The sequence below is a fragment of the Triturus cristatus genome, chromosome 2_1 (genome assembly GCF_964204655.1).
Source record: "Triturus cristatus chromosome 2_1, aTriCri1.1, whole genome shotgun sequence".
Lineage (NCBI taxonomy): Eukaryota > Metazoa > Chordata > Amphibia > Caudata > Salamandridae > Triturus > Triturus cristatus.
Genome location: NC_140581.1, coordinates 514,780,736 through 514,795,343, shown reverse-complemented (window position 1 = coordinate 514,795,343; position 14,608 = coordinate 514,780,736). Strand labels below are relative to the sequence as shown.

Here is a 14,608-nt window from a genome sequence, read left to right as displayed (position 1 = left end):
GCACGAATAAGAAACTTGAGCTCATGATATACCGCTTATAAATGGAAACAAAATCTTTACTGCAAAATATAGTGACCCGTAACAAGGTTTGGATTTAAATGAAGCAGGTTTATTTCATGAATGTTATGCTGTATGGCATATCCGTACATAGGTTTTGTGAATTAACTGTATGTCCTATGCTTCTGTTTGAACATTTTTAATGAAGTAAATCTTTGTATTTTGGATGAAGTTGTCACTTTGCGTTGAACATCAAAAGCACACACCCAAATAATGCTATTGTACATCTGTCTCTGAGCACTGCGTCATTCAAGGCCTATTTTAAAATGCTTAGGTGCAGTTGTGATCAGCAGCCCACTCTTGGAAATGTATTTTAAAAACTATTTCTGATATAAAAACTCCGTAAAATGTGATCTTATTAGCGGCAACGTGTTACATGGAGGACACAGGGGGAGTGGAGCAAAGCAATCGTGCAAGAGAAAAACATGAAGTGTGGCGGAAGAAAAGCAAACTGGTAGAGCATTGTGAAAGTGATGGGGAGAAGCACGTGAGGATGAGCCTACCATGGAGGAAGAGGGAAAAGCACAGGCGAGAGAGAGGTGCACCTAGAGGGGTAGAGAAGCGCACTAAAGAGGGAGCTTGAATATACATGCACTCTTGTGGAGTGCTGAAGACGAAAGAAACGAGCATTGGCATAGCCAATAGGTCTCGCCTTTGGGACCTTTTGTATTTAGTTCATGTTAGTTGTCAGCTATAGTTTCTCTGTTCCTCTCTGCGCCAAAGCTGCCCTTAGAAGGCCAAGAAGCGGCCCTCTGTTAAGAGGGCAATGAAGGACAAATGTGTTCCGGGGGAGCTGGCGAGCTGCTGCGAGTCTCTGCTTGGCCCTATAAACCACCCTCTGCACGGCACTGCCCCTTTTTGCTTGGAGCCAGCCTGCAGTCATGGGGTGTGCCCCTGAAGTCTGCAAACTTAACGGCAGCACCGCTCTGTGGTAACAGGTCCTGCCTGTGAGAGTCACGGTAGCGCCGGCTGCATCTTCCCCCTGTCTGCTCCAAAGGCATCACGTGAGGTCCCAAAAAAGCACGCTGTGCTGCTACATCATGGCCACAAAAAACAGCACTTTGCTCCCTTGATTAACTGCATTATCTGCGAACAAGCAGGCGCGCGTGAAACTGCTGTGAAACATGCCTATAATTAAAGTGCAATGTATGTGATAACACAGCGTTTTAGTTGCTGAATTGCTTCTCCCTACCACTGAACAGGGTGAGTCTGAGAGCGGGCCATAGAACCCCCCTCCATTTTTTAATGCAAATTTATATAGCGCAAACTCAACCCGGCGGTATTGGAGCGCTTTACATGAGCACCGGTTATGTTACACAAGGACACATTCAGGCACGGGGAGATTACGTGGTTTGCCCAGAATCACAGGATGTGGACGTGACCCCGAAGCTCGAACCCTGGTTTCCAACACCAAAGTCGGCAATCTAGCCGACAGACCACATCCTTAGGAATACACGCTGCAGGCACTTACTACTTTGCAGCGGTAACACAGGCAGTGATGGGTGGGGACGGCACAGTCGAGCACCGAAGGTGAACGCGCTCACATTAAAAAATGCTTTTAGGTGAGATTAATTCAAATAGACTAGAGATCTGGAGGGAGGGGGTGTCTGGGAGCAGATAGAGAATTGTGATCTCGGGGGATACTTGTGCTCTGCCGCTTCGAGGCTCTGAAAGCACCAAGAAGCTGAAGTTGGCAGAATTTGAAAGCAGTCACAGGAGTGGCCCTGCTAGCAAAAATAAGCAGTGACACTGGTAGAGGAATGGGGCAAGGAGCAATGCTGGGGGAGTTGTGTGGCCAAAATCTGAAAACAAGCCCGTGAGTGGTGCGCAATTGAAATTCACTAGCGATCTGGAGGGAGGGAGGGGGGTGTCTGGGAGCTGACAAAGAATTGTGATCTCGGGGATACTTGTGCTCTGCCACTTTGAGGCTCTGAAAGCACCAAGCAGCTGAAGTCGGCAGAATTTGAATGTGAAGCGCGCTCTAGGCGCATTGTGTGAATAAACCTAATTAAAGAGTGGTATGCTCGCATTGTAATAAATGCAGCTGGCATCGTGCCCGCCGATGAAAGTGAAAGCCGCGGCCGCAGTAACCTGATCCACATGAGGAATGCAGCGCGCCGCTGCTCGCTCCCGAGCACCCTAGGCCAGGGAACAAAGAAGACTGGACAATCACCCGCCTTGAACCAATTGAGTGCTGTCTTTTTAAGAAAGACGCATGCACTGGCCTATTGCGGGTTAGTAAAAAAAAAAAAGCACAACGCACAAGCATGTGTTCAGAGTTCCAAAGCCCTTACTAAATGCCTCGTAGGGCAGTGCATGCGCGCTGGCTCAGGCGAGACTTAAAAAGTAGCTCCCTTAGAGTGAGCAGTGGAAGGATACAAGTACATTAGAAATGCTCTTGGAAAAGGACTTTCAAAGCTACGAATAAAAGAAGAATCAGACAAATGAGCTATAGTAAAACCAACCAGTGGTAAGCCTTGGGTGGTTTCAGGTAAGCTCCCAAATGACTTTCGCACCCAGACAGTTGTATTATCTATTAGGCTCTCCACCTAAAGGGGAAGATGAGAAGAGAGGGGCCATGGGTTGTAAGAAAAAAAAAAAGTCTCACGTGCAGGCCGAATAATGAATGTTGCACTTACCTAAAGGTGACCACTTCACATCATGATCGACACCGTTTCCTGCTTTGTACTTCAATGTAATAAACTAATGTATCTGAGTGTTGTACTATTTTTGCTTCCATTGAACTAATTAGATTAACTCACCTGAAAACAGTGATTTGCAGTTAGGTTCAGGGCTGGAGATGGTGTAGTTAATGAAGTGAAGTGGTCACTCTAAATTACCTTGAGTTCCTAGTCCCCGTGTCATGTATGTGGGCACCCTCTTGGTTATTGTTAGCCAGCTGAGGAAGAGGGACTCTTGTTTCAATGAGTTTGTGTTATTCTTTCTGATTTCACTAATACTACAAAACAATGCTTTTTAGTGAGTCAGTGCTCCAGATGGCTTCCCCGTTTTAAGTTGTGCTTTACTCGCAGTACCTTGTATGAGGCCCCAAAGGGCCTCTGTTTTCAGAGGTATTCTTGTTAATGATTTTTTTTGTGCTTAAACGTTGCATTCAACTGACCCACACAACACAGGCATTTCAGAACACTCATAGCATGATTCCAAAATGCCACTTTCCATTAGGGAGCATTGAAACACTGTCTTAGATTGGGTGAATTTACTGCCAGTAGCCGTCTGGATGCAGGAGGTAGTGTCAAAGCAGTAATTGACTTGCAGAGCCGGTCTCATGGCTGAAGGAAAGACATGAATGGGATGCTTGAAACCGCAGCCACTGGCAACCACTTATGGCTGTATTGCAATGCATTGTTTTGAGCCCATCTGTGCCACTAAAGACTCCAGACAACAATCCGTATTTGACACAATTCAAAGTATGAAAATATGTGTTAAAGTACAATCTTTCTAAGTAACTACTGAAGTCAAACACCATTTCCTGTTGGTCTTCGCAGCACCCTATCCATGTATGTAAAAGTAAAATGCCATAAGAAGCTTGTGCAACAAGCCATGTTACTATGCTGTTACATCTTTTGAAGGTTAATCGTATGTGGATATCTTCATATGAACCGGCTAATCAAAGTTCTTTTATGTCAGGGGGCATCCAAATGAAACACTTTACAGAACACAGGCATAGAAATTGTGTGCTGGGCATGAGTAGGTAGTATATCGAAGAGTAAGGTCCCTGTTGATCAGACATCAGCTTTGACCTCACCGAGAGATACTGGTCACAGACAGGCGGTAGGTACCATTCAAACAGGCAGTAGTAGTATGCAAAGTAACATGATGGGTCTGGTAAGATAGCCCTCGGAGTCATTTGATTGCTGGTAAAACGTGTGCTACTTGTAGGTGATTAGTTTGAATCTCAGCACCAGACTCAGGTGTTCAACCATCTGGTGTTGAAATCCTGAATGCCAAAGGTTAACAGTAACGCATCTTACCTTTACAATGATGATAAACAGCAAATCTGTGGCAAGAGGCACTAAATTAAAACAAAATAGGTGTTGCGCCACTACATTATTGTAGAAACGAAGAAAAAACCTTTGTCAAATTATAAGGCTTTTAAATGTAACCCTCAGGGACCATTCCCTCTTATAGATTAATGTTTAAAATGTAACTTTTATATAGAATAAGTCAACTAAAGTTGTGTACTGTCTGGAAAATCTCTTGAATTGGGGGCTGATTTGGAGTTTGCCGGAGAGTTTACTCCGTCGCAATGGAGTAACCTCCCAGCCAAACTGAAGGCTGCCTTCCTGATTTACGGTCGGGCTGAACTAAAGTATGTCAGCGACAGAGCTTATTCTAGCTCTGTCGCTGACACCCTCCACTGACGACCCAATGGAGTATGAGCTGTTAAAGGTTCACATATAAAGCCATCTGCTTAAATTAGAGTGGAGAGTGTTGCGTTTTTTTGCCACCTTCAATGAGTGATTTGGCAAGCAGAGGACACTGTATGGTGGGACTTACCCCTGCATGACAAACTCTAAATCAGCCACTTGATTTTTGCCTCAGATATTTTAGTAGCTTTTCTACTTGTGCGAGCCATTAAGGGATAGGGGAAGTGTAGATGTTAAGTATCCTCTTGAGAGGGTTAAGTTAGAATCAAACCAATTATCACGTACAGTTACGTGTAATTCATGGATGGCAAGGAGTTTCAAAAGTACTTCCGTTCCCCATGAATTTCTTTTCCCCGCTAAAGCTATTTCCCATTTCTTACCTTGCTGTGTTTGAGTGTTTACAACCATCTGTTGTATTTTTAATAGACCTTTATATAGTTATTACCTTTGCAGTTTTATCTAGTGCAAACTCTCCCAAGGGCCTTGGAGCACTTTACTTAGCACTTTACACATAGCACTAGTAACATTGCACAAGGCCCAGATAAATCTTTTTGGGCACTGGGAGATTCATTGACTTGAACCTGGTTCCTCAGTTCCGAAGTCGGCAGCTGTGTCCTTAACGCCACATCCTCTTCCCTCCTTTAGTGGTGTTTGTTGTATCTTTTAATGAATATATTCCCATCTACGGGATTAATTGATTAATATGTCATGCTTTTTTATATTTTGTTCTAACAAGGAAACCTGGTAAAAAAAAAAAATTCTTGACTCCTCGCATATCTACACACAATGCCAAAGGCCGTGAGGAAGGAGTAACAAAGTGTGCCATTTGTAAGCAGAAATTTTCACTTTTTGTGTTTTTATTTTCTAAGAAGGGCACTTTCAGTAACCGTGGGAGCTGATTTAATGACACCGATGGATTCTTTCATCTTATTTCTCTGTAAAATAACAAAATAACTTGCGTTTAAACACAAAAATCCTAATTCCATCACATGATGTGTAGCCTATGGACTACTGTCCGGACGCGGGCTTTTAAAAAGCAGATGTGAATTATTTGTGATTTACACCAGGGCAAGTAAGTAGATAAAAGGATCATCTCCTAGCCTTTAACATCGTATGTGTCTACTTAGTGGGGTTCTACCAATGTTTCTCTGCTCACTGAAAATTACCCCAATACTTGCTGTGGTCATGCCAAGCCTGGGCTATTGTAACAGTTTGAACCATGGTCTCTGTAGCACTTCTATTTCAAATCTCTGCTCTCCAGTTTGGTCTAAAACAACATGACCACATCACACAGCTCTTGAAATCTCTTCACTGCCTTCGAGCAAAAGAAAGACCCATCTCTTAAAACACCTTGTCTATTATGTAAAAGATGCTTCATGACTGCTCACTGAATTACTTTGCGAACTGTTTGCCCATTAACAGCAGACTAGTAACCCAAGCTCTGATAGCCATTGCCCATTGTGGACCAGACCATATGGATACCGAAGATTCAGTGGTCCATCTTTCTACATTTGTGGATTGGCCCTCTGGAATTTCTTATCTCTACACTACAGCCCTTTCCAATGGAGGCGAAGTCCTGCCTGATCAGATGCCAGACACAGGCTTTGCCTCTTCTCCAAGTCTTGCAGTGCAAGGTTTTGTTATTATGTTAAAAACATAACTTTTTAGGTCTCACCTAGTGATGCAGCGCCTTGGCGAGACCTATAGTCGTCGGTTTGGTGGCCAAAGGGGGACAGGGATGTGCACGCTCACGGCACCCGGACAGCCCATGTGCACACTCACGCGTCTCTTAACTTTCGAGCGCTCCCACCGCGGACAGCACATCGAGGAGCTGGTCGTACTCGCACGTATCACGGCCCTGCAGCCATATGCGCGTCACCCCTCGTGCCTCTATTCTGCAGTGCGCGCCGGACCCCACGTGAAGGGCAGTAATTAAGCTCCAAAGGCAGCCACTGATTTTGAGCTAAAAGCAGGTCTTTAAATAGTGAAAGTCTTGAGACGCCGGCTGGAAGGCCCTCAGGTGCCTGTTGACACAGCGTTGGAAGCTGGTGCCTGCTCCGTTTCAACAGCTAAACCGCAGGAATCGCGAGGCGCTCATCTGCATAAAGCAATATGATTCTGCCGGAGGGTGCAGGCAACAGGGAGTGATTAACAAGACTTCTTTTTTTTGCTGCTACTTCATTGCGCTGCTAAAACGCCACCTGTCACTGAGAATGCCGCGACTTGCGCCAAATGCCAGGCCGCATCTGCCGGGACCCCCTTGCTGAATGCAAAGCGAAGATTTCGTCCTCGGCGCGCGAAGTGCTGTTAGGAGAAATTCTGAAAAACACAGCGAGCAGGCTGTAGAGGCAGAGCGCCTGCTGCTCTGCTGCCCTCTCCTTGTGCTGCAGACCCCCTCTTTGCAGAAGGGCGAGGAGAAGGAGGCGGCGTGCCTCGGCTTGCTGCCGCAGGTTCTGTGACGCAGAAGCCTCAGGGTCACTCGCGCGCCATACATCTGTGTCACCGATTGCACAAACAATGGTGACTCTGGTGTCCTGTGAGATTGGCGCATGCAGCAGGGCGGGAGCACATTCGAGGTGCTGTCTATAATTAGTACACAAGTGCCACATTAGCTCTGTGAGTTTGCGGCAGCCTTACAAAAAGTGTGATTGAAATCTAGACCTGCGAATAGATTAACGCTTTTCTTTAAGCGCGCAAAACTGTCCTTAGCGTAACCAAACAAACAGCGCTGTTATCGCACGGTTAATTATTTGTGGAGCCGTCTGCCTCTGGGCCGAAACTGCCATGGCATGGTTGGCATTCCTGCTCTGCTGCAGGCCCGTACTTCAACCATGACCGCTTACCATTGCTGTCGACCGGCGCATACGCTAACCTAGACGAGGCAGGCCCAGCTGCTGGAAAAGCCTGCTTCTCTTTCCATCATAAAAGGTGCAGTTTTCATGGCACAAATATTCCTTGTGCCACATTGTGAGAAGGGGCGTTAAATGGACGTGAACCATTGCAAACACCCAGTGATAGAAGTGGGCGGGATCAGAAGGGCACGGCGTGCTCCTACTTTTTAAATTTAACACAGACCGTTCCCCTACTTTTTTACTTTAGACATGCGTCCCAGGACGGCAGGAATAGTCCGAATTTAAGAAATATTGCGTGATCGTCCAGCCCTGTGTTTTTCACATTAAGGAAGGTGTCTGCAGTTGCCACGACCTCCTCCTTCCCCTCTGTGTCTGGGGGCAGGGTCCTGCAAAGCAACACTGTAGAACTAATCAATCTGCATGGGAAAACGGGTTATTTTGGTGGCCCTGCTGCTAGAGTGCGATTTACACCTCATTTAGTGAGGAGGCCCCCTGCCTGCCCCCACTGACTACGCCACAAGGAAATGGAAAGTAGTCCAGTGTAGAATTCCTGGCAGACCATGCCCAAATCTTGGCGTTCTAAAAAACAAGCATTTACAATGCAATAGGTCTCGCATTTTCAAAACTTTGACCTATTGGTATTGTAAATGACGATATCCTTTATTATTGCAGGTTTTTTAAACATAAATAAAAGGCATTGTCATTTACATTGGCAATAGCTCAAAATCTCGCAAATGCGAGACCTATTGCAATGCAAATGCTTGTTTGTGTACTGTCTTCAGGTGCTGGCTATCTTTGTTGGATGATCGACTGGTTCTCCGCCACCGGGAATGTACTATTTTGTAACTTTGCTAAACCCTCTTTAGGTACCCACAACACAGTGCTTTAAGGGAAACACAGGGTGTTTAGTAGCGCTTTATAAAAACCTCAAATAAAATAACAGTTAGGTATCCAAGGAGATGGGTGCCCATTTGTCTCAGGATACGTATATAGACACTAAAGTCTTTGCTATTTGATGTGTGTTTGAAATATTCTGAGGCATGTTTGGGTATTGTTTATAGGATAAGTCTTGGATCAGGGGTTAACCTTTTTGTTACTGCCATCGACACGTTCCAGGCGGCTACGCTACTTTTACAGTGCGGCTGTTGGGAACATGTCAACAGGCACACAAAAAACAGAAAATTCTTCTGGGGAATACACCAGAGGCATTTCAAAAAATCAGACTGGATGCAATGATGAAGCTTTGCTCATGTCCTGAGTTTGATTTGTTTTTGTTGTTTCTTTTGTTTTAGTGTAACTCCAGGATGCTGTAATGTCACAGCAAAACAACGTGAAAGTACACTGTGCTATGGTGCAGTGTACTTTCACTTTTCATCAGTGCAGTGGAACTTAACTCTACACCTGAGCATCAATCTCTGAAAGAGGAACAGCACTGGAAACAGGACAGTATATTATTTCCAGTGCTCTCTCTACCTAGTGGATCCCTACTTGGGGATCGCCCTCAGATGGCTTTTTTTGTTGCACAGCATTGTTTGCCTTTTTTTTTTTTAAAATACAGTTTAGCCATATTTTGAGTTTTCTTTTGTTTCCGCGATGGGAAACAAGAAACTCTGGCTACCTTCAGAATGCCTAGGCTGTGTGGAAGAAAGAAGCAAATTTGGCTTGGATTCCATTTGGGGAAAACAAGTTATAAAAGCCGAAGTGTAAAGTACACCAAACATCAAAAAAGGGCTTAACCTTAAGGTTGAAAAAGTCTCAGCAGCTAAGGGGTTGAGAACATGCACTCGAGTTGTCAAGTCCTCCCCTTTGAGAAAGGACTTCTAGTAACTGCTGAGATGATTGTGAGTGTGGCTAGAGTTGGAACGCTTTGTCCTGTTTCTAGTTTGAATTTCCACGAACTGTCACTGATTGACAGAATTTGACTCTGACCTTTATCCAAGGTGTATCATGGCAGGCCGAGTCTGTGATTACGTTGTGCAATATTACTAATATTACTACGATTGAACACCAGGATCCCCGCAATCAGTCTGTGCCATTGAATATTCCCTTTAGGAATTGCATCATTTCATTAATGGTCACTTTTGTTTTTTACTACTTTTCTTATTTGTGCGTAAAGTGTCTTCATTTGTGTTGATCTGTGCTGGGAAATAGGAGTTGACCCTCAAGACTAGATGTGCACTTGTGTGGATAAGCTTATAAATGTAAGAAAAGCAAAAATTTGTCAATAAGAACTAGAAGCCACAATATGAGTTAGTAGAAGAGGGTGGATGGGTGGTGTTCAGGAGTTCCATTAGAGTATAGTGTGCAATGAACATGGCTTTTTTCGTGTGGGCATTTTATGTATTTGCCAATGCTATCTTTGTTGCTGTTTGATGGGATGAGTGACATGTACAGTTGTTATGACAAAAATTAGATTCTTCTCAATATTTTGTAGAATAGCCACTCCAGTTGGAAGCTTGTGTGTGTATGTGTATACATACACACACACACACACACACACACACACACACACACACATATATATATATATATATATATATATATATATATATATATATATATACACACACACACATATATATACACACACACACACGTGTGTGTGTGAATATATGTGTGTGTGTATATATATATATGTGTGTGTGTGTGTATATGTATATTCACTGAAAAAACCATAGGTTTCACACACGTTATAGTTAGGAATTATCATTTACAAAACCTTGCAAATTCACTTAAAAAACCATAGGTTTCACACATGTTATAGTTAGCTGTACATTTCACTCGTAAAAACCAATGAAATTCCACGTTATAGTTAGATCAGGTAACTATAACTTGCGCGCCCACAATAAACTGCTGATGACGTCACATAGTACATCACTCATGACATGGTCAGTGACATCACTCATGACATCAATGATGACATCTGAAATTACACATTGTGGATTGCGGTCGCGCAAGTTATAGTTACCTGATCTAAGTATAACGTGGAATTTCATTGGTTTTTTACGAGTGAAATGTACAGCTAACTATAACGTGTGTGAAACCTATGGTTTTTTCAGTGAATTTGTACGGTTTTTTAAATGCTAAGTTATGTATTTATTTTTTATTTTTTTTCTGGTTTTTCACTATGCGCACACCCTGCGCGCACGGTGCGCTTCGCGCACCGTGCGCGCGCTGTGGGCGCTCGGTCCGCTTTGCGCACCGAGCGCCCACGTTGCGCAGTCCATGCCGTGCGCACCTCGCCTTTTTTTAACGCAGTAACATTTGGTTTTTTCTCCCTTGTGGGTCCTTTAAATTATTTAATAAATGTGATTGTTACTTCTTTATTTTTATTTTTTTTTGCCGTGCGCGTACGGTAAGCTTACCGTACGCGTACCCCGCGATTTTTTTTTAAAATTATTAAATTTATTTTTCGTACTTTTGGGTCCTTCTTGGACCCCCTGACAAACACTAGGGGGTCTGCAACTCTCTTCGTTGCCCTCGTTTCACGTTCCCCACCTTTGTTTCTCAGTGCGAGAGACAGAAAATGGCGGCCGACACTTACTGATTTCGACCGATTCGAATGTTTACAGTCATGTAACCACCAATCAGAATTGAGCTCGCGCACGGCACCGTACGCTTACGGTAAGCGCACGGAGCGCGCTTACAGATATATATATTGATTTAAATGCTATTTTCTCAGGACCTACTGAACAGATTTACACCAGACCTACAAAAGGCACATCCTTGACCTGAGGACTACCTCTCTGCCAAATTTCAAGTAATTCTGTTCAGCCGTTCGGGCTGTAGCTGTGTCTAAAGGTCCTATGGAAAAATGCATGGGGAAAACGCGTTTTGGGACCCCCCTTTTTTCTCAGCCCCCGCTTGACGAATCCCCCCGAGACTTTCAGGGTAGGAGCGGAGCGTAGCGCCCCATTAGTTTTGAAAATTTCGCGAGGATTCGTCGGCCGGCGCCAAAGTTATTCCAAATAGAATGTTGCGGATTTCCTATGGAAACACGGTCCTAACTATAACTATCTACTGGCGGTCGCCAGTAGATAATATGTGTGTGTATATATGTGTGTGTGTATATATATATATATATAAACGAAGTTCGCCGCCAACAATAGCCTCACACGGACCAAAGGACGAAAAGCGGACCTCCAATTGAAGTGCAAATCCAATTTTATTTCGTGCCAAGCAAGTCCGCCATAACGCGTTTCGACCCCCACTCGGGTCTTGATCACATGACGCATTGCGTAATCAAAAAACGACATTTAAAGAGACAAGTGCAAGGAAGTGACGACAAAGAGTCAAAGTGCAAGTGCATGGTAACTGAAAAGTTACTAGAAGCAGCATATAACATTCAATTGCGTGTGCAAACTTAACGCATTTAAAATACAGTCAATAAATATATAAAATATATACTATCAAATGCTGAAACAGATGTTATAAAACACAGTGTGTAAAAAAGCAACTAATGTGGTTGATCCTGAGGTTTACAAACTTAATCCATATTTACAATAGAAAAAGAAAACTCATCTATATAATATAGTTTCTCTGCAATCTGGTTCAATCCTGGTGTGCTCCACTGTGGGTGCTGGCGACGGGCTGAACCTTAGAGCCCACAGTTCATTTGTGTGCAAAAAGACGCTGCACTCAGTAAATCCTTTGTTAATCTTCTTTAATAGTGAACACCACTGCTCCACCAACACGTTTCGACCTCTCGGGGTCTGTTTTTTACGACCCCGAGATGTCAAAACGCATTGGTGGAGTAGTGGTGTTCGTAATAAAGAAGATTAACAGGGGATTTACTGAGTGCAGCACCTATTTATATTTTATATTTGTTTGTAAAAGGCTGTTCACATCCAGGGTTTAGTTTGCCCATAGGGAGGTTGGGCACAGGGCCTGTCTAAAGGTCAGAAGTTGTGGTCAGCAGGGGAGTTGGCTGAATAATATTCAAAAGCCCTGGAAATTCACTAAAACAAACACATTTTATGGTGACTTTATAGTTGGCTGTTCAAATAATACAAAAACTAACGTTTAAAACCCCCAAAAAACACTGACATGCTCCAGTAATAGTTTACTGAGCTAACTATAACTTACGCCGCCTCCATGCACTGCTTATGACATAACCTATTACTTCACTCTTGATATGTTTAATGACCCCATTAACGACATCACTGAGATCTCAAATGACTTCATTCACGACCATACCAACATCACCGATTACCTCATCCAAGCTACTGTTCCTCAAATTACTCTAAACCTCTCGATCAGTTTAAAAGACAAGGTAGGTAGCAAAGGATTCATACATTATAGATTCACTGTATGAACAGTGATGTCATCAATGATGTCTTAACATGCCATGAGTGAAGTAGTATGTCAATCAATCAATCACATATTAGTAAAGCTTGGCTTACCACCCTGGGGGTATCCAGGTGCTGAGGTTCTGATGGCCTCTATTCGAAGAGCCAGGGTTTGAGTCCTTTCATGAAGTTGGTTACGGTGGGTGCAGTTTGCAGGCGGAGGGGAAGGTTGTTCCAGGACTTGGCAGCAAAGTAGGAGAAGGAACCACCTCTGCAGCAGCTTCGACGAATAAGTGGGATGTGTGCGAAGGAAGTTGAGCTGAGTTCTCTGGTGAGATGGTGGAAAGTCAGGCATTGGTTGGTGTAGTTTGGTTTGATGTTGTGAAGGGCTTTTTTGAGAGGGACATTATCTTGAACTGGCATCTCTTCTGGAAGGGGAGCCAGTGGAGGCTTCTGAGGTGAAGGGTAATGCTGGTCCGTATGGGAAGGTCTAGGATGAGCGACTGTGGTGTTCTGTATAGTCTGGAGGAGTTTGAGGAGCTTTGTGGTAGTTCCGACATAGTGTGTTTCCGTAGTAGAGTCGGCTGGAGACGAGGGCTTGGGTTACAGTTCTTCTGGTGTCGATGGGGGATCCATCTGAAAATCTTTCGGAGCATGCAGAGGATGTGGAAGCAGGAGGAGGACACTGCCTCAATTTGTCGCTTCATCGTGAGTTGACTGTCGATGATGCTGAGGTTGCGGATGTGGTCTGCCGAGTGGGAGTTGGCCGAGTGCGGTGGGCCACCAAGTGTCACCCCAGCGTGAGGTGTTTCTGAAGATGAGCACTTCATCTTGTCTGTGTTCAACTTCCGGCAGTTGGACATCATCCAGTAGGAGATGCTGATAATGGCTTTCCTAAAGTTAGATCTGGTGGTGGTGTGGTCCTCGGTGATAGAATGTCCCCAGCAAAGACAAATAAACTGACCTTGGAAGAGGGCCCAAGGAATGTACAATATGAAACCTAATGTAATGAGAGCACATTAGAAGAGAACGGTCAAGTTTTCTGTTTGTGGAACTGCAGCTATATTAAGAATGTGTTGGTGAACTGTAAGAATTCTAGTGTTTAACAGTGAAAACTGAAAACAGGCTTCCCTAATTTCTATGTGACGGACTTCTGATAGAGACGTCTGTCTGCAGATTCCTCACCTTAGAATATTCCCCATGCGTCAGACTGGATCTGGAAAATATTGAGCAATACCTCTGCACGCCGATAGGTGGCGTCGATTGGCTTCTCATCTGAAGTGACGTTGTTGTGCCTATATATGCCCCACCCCGGCACGCTGACATCAGTTCCTTTCTCCGGAGAGCTACCTCAGCTATTTGTTTACCAACATTTTATACTTTTTGTCAACAATTTTTGAGCAATTGCTCCCAGTGTGCTAGGGGCATGTCCCTGCTAAATCTTCAGGGTTAAATCTTATGAAGAATGTCAGTCTAATGTCTGATTCCCACTTGTTCTGCCTCTGGCCCGAAGGCCTGCGTCGAGTGTAAGTCGATGCATCCCAAAGTGATTCGCGAGCGGGCAATGAAGCTCCTGATGGCGTGGCATAAGAAGGCTTTATGCCGTTCTCAGTCCCATTCCTGAGGCAGATCTCTGGGCCGTTCTCGGAGCAGTTCCTATAAATGAGTCTTCCCACTCCAAGACTTCTTCCTTAAAGTTGGATAAGTCCAGCAAGCACAAAGAAAGAAGTTGAAGCGTTAGTAGACATCCCCATTCAAACGTCGTGCTTCAAGGCCCTGCACTCTACCTACAGAGCTTGCATACAGACTTTCTCCATGCTACCCCAAGTTCCCCAGGGCTAAAGGGACGCCTTCCCAGGTGAAAGAATGTTATGATGCCATGCACGCCATCTCCCTCTAGTGCCTTTGGGTCCCTCAAAGCCTGAATGGGTTACCGCTGGTGGGTTTATTCCAGATGCTAGCCAGGCCCTCTAGATCTGCCCCAGGACCCAGCTTGATATAGTCACCGGTGCCTATACCACCC

At 44.4% G+C, this 14,608-nt stretch overlaps 1 protein-coding gene across 7 annotated transcripts in view; it reads left to right on the top strand.

The window, feature by feature from the left end:
- Positions 1–14,608, top strand: part of SSBP2 (single stranded DNA binding protein 2) — a 787,338-nt gene that overhangs the window by 347,356 nt on the left and 425,374 nt on the right. The window lies entirely within an intron of this gene.